The 10,114-nt window shown below is 33.5% G+C and overlaps 2 long non-coding RNA genes across 2 annotated transcripts; both read left to right on the top strand.

The window, feature by feature from the left end:
* The first annotated feature begins 1,273 nt into the window (after window positions 1–1,273).
* On the top strand, window positions 1,274–3,744 carry LOC132733496 (uncharacterized). The gene is made up of 2 exons (XR_009626172.1): window positions 1,274–2,791; window positions 3,676–3,744. It is a non-coding gene; the product is annotated as an uncharacterized LOC132733496 (long non-coding RNA).
* A 2,172-nt stretch (window positions 3,745–5,916) lies between these two features.
* Window positions 5,917–9,203, top strand: LOC132733494 (uncharacterized). The gene is made up of 3 exons (XR_009626171.1): window positions 5,917–6,839; window positions 8,497–8,781; window positions 9,065–9,203. It is a non-coding gene; the product is annotated as an uncharacterized LOC132733494 (long non-coding RNA).
* The last annotated feature ends 911 nt before the right edge of the window (window positions 9,204–10,114 follow it).

Raw genomic sequence — 10,114 nt, forward strand, 5'->3', positions numbered from 1 at the left:
ATCAGTGTGATAAGTCATACAATTCTGTATTGGGTATTAGAGGACATTTAAGGAATAAACATAGAGTTAAGAATGTTAAAGGTTAGAAAAACTTTTTTTATGCAATGTTTCTTACTGTGGTCTTTTTCAATTGTAAATAGTGTAACAACTAAGATTCATATTTGCAATGGCCATACTGGTCATCAACCTGCATACCCATTGTTAGAGTTCCAGCTTCGACCCATTTGTCATGTGACATTTCTGTATGTATATATATGCATCAGACCAGTGGACAATATATCTGTGATTTTTTATACTGAACCACTGACTTATTAAAATTCTTTTACTCGTTTATTAAAGGGATATTCAGGCAAAATAATGACAAAAATATTCAAATGTTCTTATGTACTCAAATCACGCTAAAATGACATTTCTTGAAGTTTCAGCATGAATTTTTGTTTAAATTCTAAATATTTTGGGTTTGAAGCGTAAATATATCTATATATGTTGAACAAAATCGTATGTTCCAGTATAACCATACGCATATGCTATAGGTAATTGTTCATTATTTTCAACATATATCGGTAACTAATTACTAATGCCCAGAGAACAGACATCAGTCGGTCATGCATAACACTCATCGTAAGGGTACAGTTAGTTTATCGAACAATAATCATACAGTAAGAAATACGGAAATATTGTGGGATACATGCAAATAATTCTTTACGTTCTTTTTCTTGATTTTATAGTTTTGCTTCTTTAGTTAACACGTTAATTAGTGCTTTTACTTATCAAGTATCTGTTTCAATATATTTATTATTGTATTCTTTTAAAATGTTTGTCAGGTTGCTGGTGGCATTTGAAGAAACAAATAACCTCAACAGCTTTCTCCTTACCATGATATATATTCTTCATGTGTATCATACTTTGGTGACCTTTCTCTTGAAAATGTGCCAGACTTAAATCATGTACATAATTATATACATGCATAGTTCGTTAACTGGAGTGCAGGTATTAGTTTCCATGCATGTCCATTGATTGGCTCATTTTATCTGGAACGGCAAAGAATGGGATAGCGATAGAAATATCATATTCAGATGATCGTTCATTGATTACTTTTTTCTGGGGTTTCATGTTGTGATAACAGGGAACGTGTTTTTAGTTTTGCCTATGATAGAAAAGAGAAATACACAAGTATATGGCCTGCTCCGCGTGCTCTTTATTATTCGAACAAAATGTACAACATGCAACAAATATATGAAGCAAACCGACTCTTACCCACGTTATTTGTCACCTGTCGTACCCTTTCACATTGCTTAATCTATGCATTCGACACCCCCTTGTTCAATAATGGAAAGGTCAGAGAATCGATTTTTTTCCGAAGTACGGCGGAGAGTGCCGGAAAATTTTCCACTTCACACATTTAAGATCACGTGACCATTTGAGTGTTTATCAACAGCCAACATTATTTTTGGAGGGAAAGCCGTACCGAGAAGATGGAAGGACTGGTGTTCCCTGATAGGAAAGTAAGTTTGTTGATTTTTACGGATTGCGTCGATTAAATTCTTAATTTATTTTCCAGCTACCGGCCTGTGTTGTGTACCTGCTTATTTTTACAGCCAGGTACGTACATTTGCACGTGATAATTTTCTATTAGAAATGATATGCTATTTTTAGCTGTTATAGTGTTCATTTATTTATGATACATATGTTATTTTAGGCGATCTTTTTAGGTTTGAAAAGGGGTTGAGAAGTCGATTTTAGATCAAGCTGGCCAGCCGCGCGACGTTCCATACATCGGCGGTTTTTGTTTACAAAATATCTCCCGCGTGCTGTCAGATGTATATTATACATGTACGAATTTGGTGTATATATTTCCTACCTCTCTTTACTAACAAATATACAAATAAGTGATAGTAGTAAAGTCATTTAGTGATATGTAAAGTGGTACTGAATTGTTGTTTTTTAGGGCATTTCCTGCCAAAATGTTTATAGTATTAGTGTTATTTTAGTTGATATGTTATGAAATTAGAAATTGGGCTGTGCTCGTCCAATTGTTTTAAAATGCGATTCTGCCTGGCTTCGCGCTGCGTTTACTGGCGATTTTAAATGTGCAGAAATTGCATAATACCTATTTAATAACTATAATTTAAATTATCACACCCACCTATAAAATAACCCTAATGTGCTCTCCTTTTGTCCCTTCCTATATAAAATGTCAAAATGTTTATAGATTTCTTTTATGTATAAAAGTATGTTAGTTTAAATGATAGAAATGCGTTCATGCTGGTCAATGATTTTAGATGCGAGTCCGGTCAGTCTGTGTAATCGCGCGCGTTTTTAGCTCGCCTCTTTTTTTTTGGAAAAAAAAGGTAGAGGTATTGTTATAGTCAGGTCAGCGTTGCCGTTGCCGTTTTGATATGAATATTTGTCTTTTATCTTACCCACCTATAATATAGCTATAATGTGTATTCATTCATTCACCCATTCCCCACTCTCTTTAGACCTGTTGTTTGATGTATAAGCCACTCCTTTTAATGCTATGTTTATTACAGTTAGTTTAGTTTAGAAGTCTTGTATATATTATGAAACTGATCAATTAATATGTTTGTGTTTTAATACCTATATTTTTTGTACTTGTAGATCAGTACTTGGAAGCTCCCAGGTTCTTCAAATTGTAAAATTATAATAATATATTCCCTTTGAATAGAAGAGGTTGGAGGGTTAAAATTAGAGTGGATACACGAGGATGTGGATGGTTGTGCAAGATTTGCAAAGTGTGTGTTGGTATGAGGCATGAGGCAGAAATTGGGTATTTTACTTAACATTACTTTATTTTAAGGATTTTATTATAGTAACTTTTTTGAACACAAAATTGTTGAACAATTTAAGGTATTATTGAGTATTTTACTTGATTTTAATGGAATTTTCATTAAGAAAAGAACTGAGTTTAAAAAGATTATTTTATTCAGTTGAGAATTACAGTTGATTGTCTTTAGCTAGTTAGACTGGAAGGTCAGTGGTTTTATTCATAATGTCAGTTTGCTACTCCTTGCACTTTAATGGTATATTTTCATCTGGCATATAACTTTAAACCATCAAATTACAAGAAGTTGTCTGTTTAGTTGGAAAGTAATTTGTAAAAAAATATTGTAGATGTTAAAATCATGAGATTATAATGTTGTTTTGTTACCCCTGTGATCTTTCAGATCAAGGTGTTGCACCAAATATGATGATGGCTGTCACAGTATATGTTGGTATGGGGCATGATGGAGAAATTGGGTATTTTACTAAACATTACTTTATTTTAAGGATTTTATTATAGTGTCTTTTTTGTACACAATTTTGTTATTTGTGTTGTGTAAATTGTTGAACAATTTCAGGTAAAATTGAGTATTTGACTTGATTTGAATGGATTTTAATGGATTTTTCATTAAGAAAAGAACTGCGTTTAAAACGATTATTTTATTCAATTGAGAATTAAAGTTGATTGTCTATAGCTAGCTAGACTGGAAGGTCAGTGGTTCTATTCATAATGTCAGTTTGCTACTCCTTGCACTTTCATCTGGCTCATAGCTTTAAACCATCAAATAACAAGAAGTTGTCTGTTGAGTTGGAAAGTAATATGTAAAAAATATTGTAGATGTTAAAATCATGAGATTAAAATGTTGTTTTGTTACCCCTGTGATCTTTCAGATCAAGGCTTTGCACCAAATATGATGATGGCTGTGTGTGTGTTGGTATAAGGCATGATGGAGAATTTGGGTATTTTACTAAACATTATTTTAAGGATTTTATTACATGTATTATAGTAACATTTTTGTACACAATTTTGTAATTTGTGTTGTCTAAATTGGTGAACAATTTCAGGTAAAATTGAGTATTTTACTTGATTTAAATGGATTTTTCATTAAGAAAAGAACTGAGTTTAAAAAGATTATTTTATTCAGTTGAGAATTACAGTTGATTGTCTTTAGCTAGTTAGACTGGAAGGTCAGTGGTTTTATTCATGATGTCAGTTTGCTACTCCTTGCACTTTAATTAAAGTTGTCTGTTTAGTTGGAAAGTAATTTGTAAAAAAAATATTGTAGATGTTAAAATCATGAGGTTATAATGTTGTTTTGTTACCCCTGTGATCTTTCAGATCAAGGCGTTGCACCAAATATGATGATGGCTGTGTATGTGTTGGTATAAGGCATGAAGGAGAAATTGGGTATTTTACTAAACATTACTTTGTTTTAAGGATTTTATTATAGTGTCTTTTTTGTACACAATTTTGTAATTTGTGTTGTCTAAAGTAGTGAACATTCTCAGGTATTATTGAGTATTTTACTATATTTTACTTGATTTAAATAGGGTTTTCAAGAAAAGAACTGAGCTTAAAAAGATTATTTTATTCAATTGAGAATATGATATTTTATGAGCAAATGAGAAGGGGAATAAAACTAAGAATGAAATAGCAAAGGATTTTCAAATAAATGACTAATTTTTAGCTCGACTATTCGATAAGAATAAATAGAGCTATTGTAGTTACCCGAGCGTCGGCGTCTGCGTAACTACTTATGTTAAAGTTTTTGTAATACCACAAATATTTTCAAAGTCCATTGACATATGGCTTTGAAACTTTGCACATTTGCTTACCATCATTACCCCAACCTGTCAACTGGAGGAGGTAACTGTATCAAGCATTTTGACAGAATTATGTCCCTTTTCTGACTTAGAATTTATGTTAAAGTTTTTGTAATACCTCAAATATTTTCAAAGTCCATTGACATATGGCTTTGAAACTTTGCACACTTGTTCACCATCATTATCCCAACCTGTAAACAGGAGGAGGTAACTGTTTTAAGCATTTTTTTTTTACTATCAAGCACTAAGAATAGTGGAGCGTTGCTGTCCTACCGACAGCTCTTGTTCTTAATCAAATGCTCTTCAAAATGGAGGACGATGGTAAACGATCAGTTCATTATTTGTAAATCCCTTTGCTATAAAAACTCCTGATACAAGGAACTAATTTGCTATATGCTTACAAGGAACTCTGGATATAAGGAACAAATTTTGAATGTCCCAATGAGTTTGTTTGTTATAAGTGGAGTTTACTGTATTTTCATCTGGCACATAACTTTTAACCATTAAATAACAAGAAGTTGTTTGTTAAGTTGGAAAGTAATTTGTAAAAATATTGAAGATGAGATTAGAATGTTGTTTTGTTACCCCTGTGATCTTTCAGACCATGGAGTTGCATCAAATGTGTGATGATGGATGTGATCTTTCAGACCATGGAGTTGCATGAAATGTTATGATGGATGTGATCTTTCAGATCATGGAGTTGCACCAAATATGATGAATGATGTGATCTTTCAGACCGAGGAGTTGCACCAAATATTGATGATGACAGTGTATGTGCTGGAATGAGGCATAATGGGAGCAATCGGGGTATTTTTACTAAACCTTCATTTTTTTTTTTAGGTCTTTATTATAAGTGAAACATTTTTTTTGTACACAATTTGTAATTTGTGTTGTGTAAATTGGTGAACATTTTCAGGTATTATTGAGTATTTTACTATATTTAACTTGATTTTGAATAGGGGGTTTTCAAGAAAAGAACTGAGCTTAAAAAGATTATTTTATTTCAGTTGAGAATAAACAGTTGATTGTCTTTAGCTAGCTAGGGCTAGACTGGAAAAGGTCAGTGGGTTCTATTCATTAATGTCAGTTTGCTACCCCTTGCATTTTTAATGGTATTTTTTCATTCCGGCCCCCCACATAACTTTTGAACCATTAAAAAAACAAGTAGTTGTCTGTTTAGTTGGATAGTTATTTGTAAAAACATTGTAGATGTTAAAATTATGAGATAAGAATGTTGTTTTGATACCCCTGTGATCTTTCAGACCATGGATTTGCACCAAATGTGATGATGGATCTTTCACACATCAAATTCAAAGATAGATGATGTGATCTTTCAGACCAAGGAGTTGCACTAATTATGATGATGGATGTGATCTTTCAGACCATGGAGTTGCATCAAATGTGATGATGGATAGATGTCAGAAAGTGGACTGCGGCGGAGTTATGCAGAACTTGACATGCATGGTGGAAGTTGATCGAGACTATCAATTCTTCGAGAGGTCCAGCGACTTTATACTCGCAAGAAGGATATGGTATGGAATAGCTTTCTACACCTCTGGGCTGGCAGATTTGTAAGATTGGAAGTTGTTTCAGTGTGGAGAGAGATGAACACTTTGTATTGTCAGGTAAAATTTGCTTTTGAAGTCACAAGTAAGTCTCAATAAAGGCATTTCCATTTCTAGTTGTTTAGCTAACTATGTACTGGAAAGTTGGTGGTTCTACTCTTAAAAGGTGTCTGTCTTTGTCCCAAGTAAGTCTCAATAAAGCCATTTCAATTTCTTCTTTTCTAACTAGCTATGTATTGGAAAGTTGGTGGTTCTACTCTTAAAAGGTGTCTGTCTTTGTCCCAAGTAAGTCTCAATAAAGCCATTTCCATTTCTTCTTTTCTAACTAGCTATGTATTGGAAAGTTGGTGGTTCTACTCTTAAAAGGTGTCTGTCTTTGTCCGAAACAATGTCATTAAGGCACATTTTCCTCTACCTTTAAAGCTGGACAGTCACCAAAATAGAACATAGAATTTTATATCTTTAATAGAAAAATTGCTAAGGTTACATTGTTACTTTTTGAGATTGCAATGTTGTTCTGTTAACCCCAGTGACATTTCAGTGAACTCTTGCAACATGTTGGCTAGATTTATGTCGGAATGTGGATGGTTGTGTGACATTGGTGAAGTGATTTTTATGACATTGGTGAAGTGTGATTGTGCTGGAAAGTGACATGATGGAGCATTGGTAAATTATCTATTTTGAGTTTGTGTAAGTCACAGGACAGCTGGAGTGCTTAATTTTTCAATAGCTTAGTAATAAATCAGTTTTCACATTCAGTAGATAGGAATTGTCTTTTGTAGGTTTAAAGTCTCTATTACTAGGTAGACTGGAAAATTGGTTGATATAATCTGTTTGGTAACCAGCCCTTGCCTGAAACAATGAACATTTGGGGCATTTTTCCTACCAATAAAGGAGGTCGGCCAGTCGCCATATGACTTAAAAACCAACTAAACAATTGTTTCTAGTTCAGCTAAGGGTTTGTTTAAGATATGGTTAATGTTAACATTTTGAGATTGGAATGTTGTTTTGTTAACCCAGTGACTTTTCAGTAGTCCTATAGACCATGGAGTCTGAATGGCTTAAGTGGCATTAAATGTGATGATGGATAGATGTCAGGAAATGGATGGTAAAAGCACACCTGTGACAGAGTAATGAAGTACTTGACATGCATGGTGGAAGTTGATCGAGACTATCAATTCTTCGAGAGGTCCAGCGACTTTATACTCGCAAGAAGGATATGGTATGGAATAGCTTTCTACACCTCTGGGCTGGCAGATTTGTAAGATTGGAAGTTGTTTCAGTGTGGAGAGAGATGAACACTTTGTATTGTCAGGTAAAATTTGCTTTTGAAGTCACAAGTAAGTCTCAATAAAGGCATTTCCATTTCTAGTTGTTTAGCTAACTATGTACTGGAAAGTTGGTGGTTCTACTCTTAAAAGGTGTCTGTCTTTGTCCCAAGTAAGTCTCAATAAAGCCATTTCCATTTCTTGTTTTCTAACTAGCTATGTATTGGAAAGTTGGTGGTTCTACTCTTAAAAGGTGTCTGTCTTTGTCCCAAGTAAGTCTCAATAAAGCCATTTCCATTTCTTGTTTTCTTACTAGCTATGTATTGGAAAGTTGGTGGTTCTACTCTTAAAAGGTGTCTGTCTTTGTCCGAAACAATGTCATTAAGGCACATTTTCCTCTACCTTTAAAGCTGGACAGTCACCAAAATAGAAGATAGAATTGTATTTGTTTAATAGAAAACATTACTTAGGTTACTTTTTGAGATTGCAATGTTGTTCTGTTTTAACCCCAGTGACATTTCAGAAAAACCCATGCAAAATGTTGGCAGAATTTCTAAGATTGATTGTTGGGAATTTGTGATGATTGGATTTTATGTCAGAAATGTGGATGGTTGTGTGACATTGGTTGAAGCTGATTTTTATGACATTGGTTGAAGGTGTGATTGTGCTTGGAAAAGTGACATGAGAGCATTTGGTTTAAAATTATCTATTTTGAGTTTCGTGTAAGTTTCCCCACAGGGACAGCTGGAGTGCCAATTTTTCAATAGCTTTAGTAATAAATCAGTTACACATTCAGTTGATTGGAATTGTCTTTGTAGCTTAGGTATAGAACTAGGTAGACTGGAAAAATGGTTGCTCTACTCTGGTACGAGCCCTTGCCTGAAACAATGTACATTTGGGGCATATTTCCTACCAATAAAGGTGGCCAGTCGCCATATGACTTAGACAACCAACTTAACTATCTTTTTTGGTTTAGTTAAGAGTTTGTTTAAAATATGGTCAATGTTTACAATTTGAGATTGGAATGTTGTTTTGTTAACCCAGTGACTTTTCAGTAAACCTATAGACCATGGAGTCTGAATGGCTTAAGTGGCATCACATGTGATGATGGATAGATGTCAGAAAGTGGATGGTAAAAGCACACCTGTGACAGAGTAATGAAGAACTTGACATGCATGGTGGAAGTTGATCGAGACTATCAATTCTTCGAGAGGTCCAGCGACTATGATACTCGCAAGAAGGATATGGTATGGAATAGCTTTCTACACTTCTGGGCTGGCAGATTTGTGATTATGGAAGTTGTTTCAATGTGGAGTGAGATGAACACTTTGTATGGTCAGGTAAAATTTGCTTTTGAAGTCAAAAGTAAGTCTTGATTAAGGCATTGCCATTTCTAGTTGTTTAACTAGCTATGTACTGGAAAGTTGGTGGTTCTACTCTTATTAGGTGTCTGTCTTTGTCCAAGACAATGCCATTAAGGCACATTTTCCTCTACCTTTAAAGCTGGACAGTCTCGCAAAAATAAAACTTAGAATTGTATCTGTTTAATGGAAATATTGTATAGGTTATACTGTTACTTTTTGAGATTGCAATGTTGTTCTGTTAACCCCAGAGATATTTCAGAAAATCCTTGCAACATGTTGGCTAGATTTCTAGATTGATGTCAGAAGTTGTGTTTGATGGATTTATGTTGGAATTTGGATGGTTTTGTGACATTGATGAAGATTTGTCAGATTTGGGAGTTGCTCCAGTGCGGAGAGAGATGGACACAGTGTATCGATATAAAACTACTCAAGGATGTCACAGGTACGTCTCATTATAGATAACAAGTTGGGACACAGTGATTATAATAAAATACAGTCCATCCTTGATATTTCGAATGGCTTTGGATTGAAAATTCATTTTTGATAATTGATGGGTTTGAATAATCAAAATACGTATAAAGTGATTGACAACAAATATTCAACTTTTTTGTCATATGCCAATCATAGCAAAAGTACCGTTTATAACACACTTGTTTCCATTAGTCAGTCGAAAAAAAACGAACACAAAAGATGTGTACAAACTAAAGTTTTATTGGCATTATATTGAAGGCATGAATATTTGCATTTTATTCTCCATTATGTAGAACATGTAGTTACATGAAAACTATCTTCAAGCATTTAAAGTAACAACACAGTGTATATAAGTTTTAATCATAAATAAGATACATATTCATTATTAAAATATCTTTTGTTAGTGGACATAATGCACTGATTTGAAATAGAAAAAGAAATTTTTCAGTATTCATATACAAAAACATGGTAGTATTTGCTTGTTTATTTATTTCTCTATTTTAATTGTTTACTTTCACTCTAATTTAAAAATTAGTAAATTGAATGCTTTTAACTGTCCAATAATTAAATGAGAAATAACTGGCTTGCAGGTGATTTTCGGTAGTAAAGAAATTTAAAAAAAAACAAGAATAATTATCACCATTGTCTAAATACACACACATGCGGTTATTAGAAATTTTTTCACAAGTTGAGCCGGTTGACGTTTATATACATGGCTGCTGTCAATTGATAAAGAAATCTCACTTTTTTCTCTAAAAAAGAAGTTTGCAGTATTATAAATTCCTTATAAATATTCCTGACAGGTTATATGGCCAAATATAAATGGTTGTTTGCAATA

This window comes from Ruditapes philippinarum, unplaced genomic scaffold (genome assembly GCF_026571515.1).
Source record: "Ruditapes philippinarum isolate M1 unplaced genomic scaffold, ASM2657151v2 ctg842_1_1_1_1, whole genome shotgun sequence".
In the NCBI taxonomy this organism is placed as follows: Eukaryota; Metazoa; Mollusca; class Bivalvia; order Venerida; family Veneridae; genus Ruditapes; species Ruditapes philippinarum.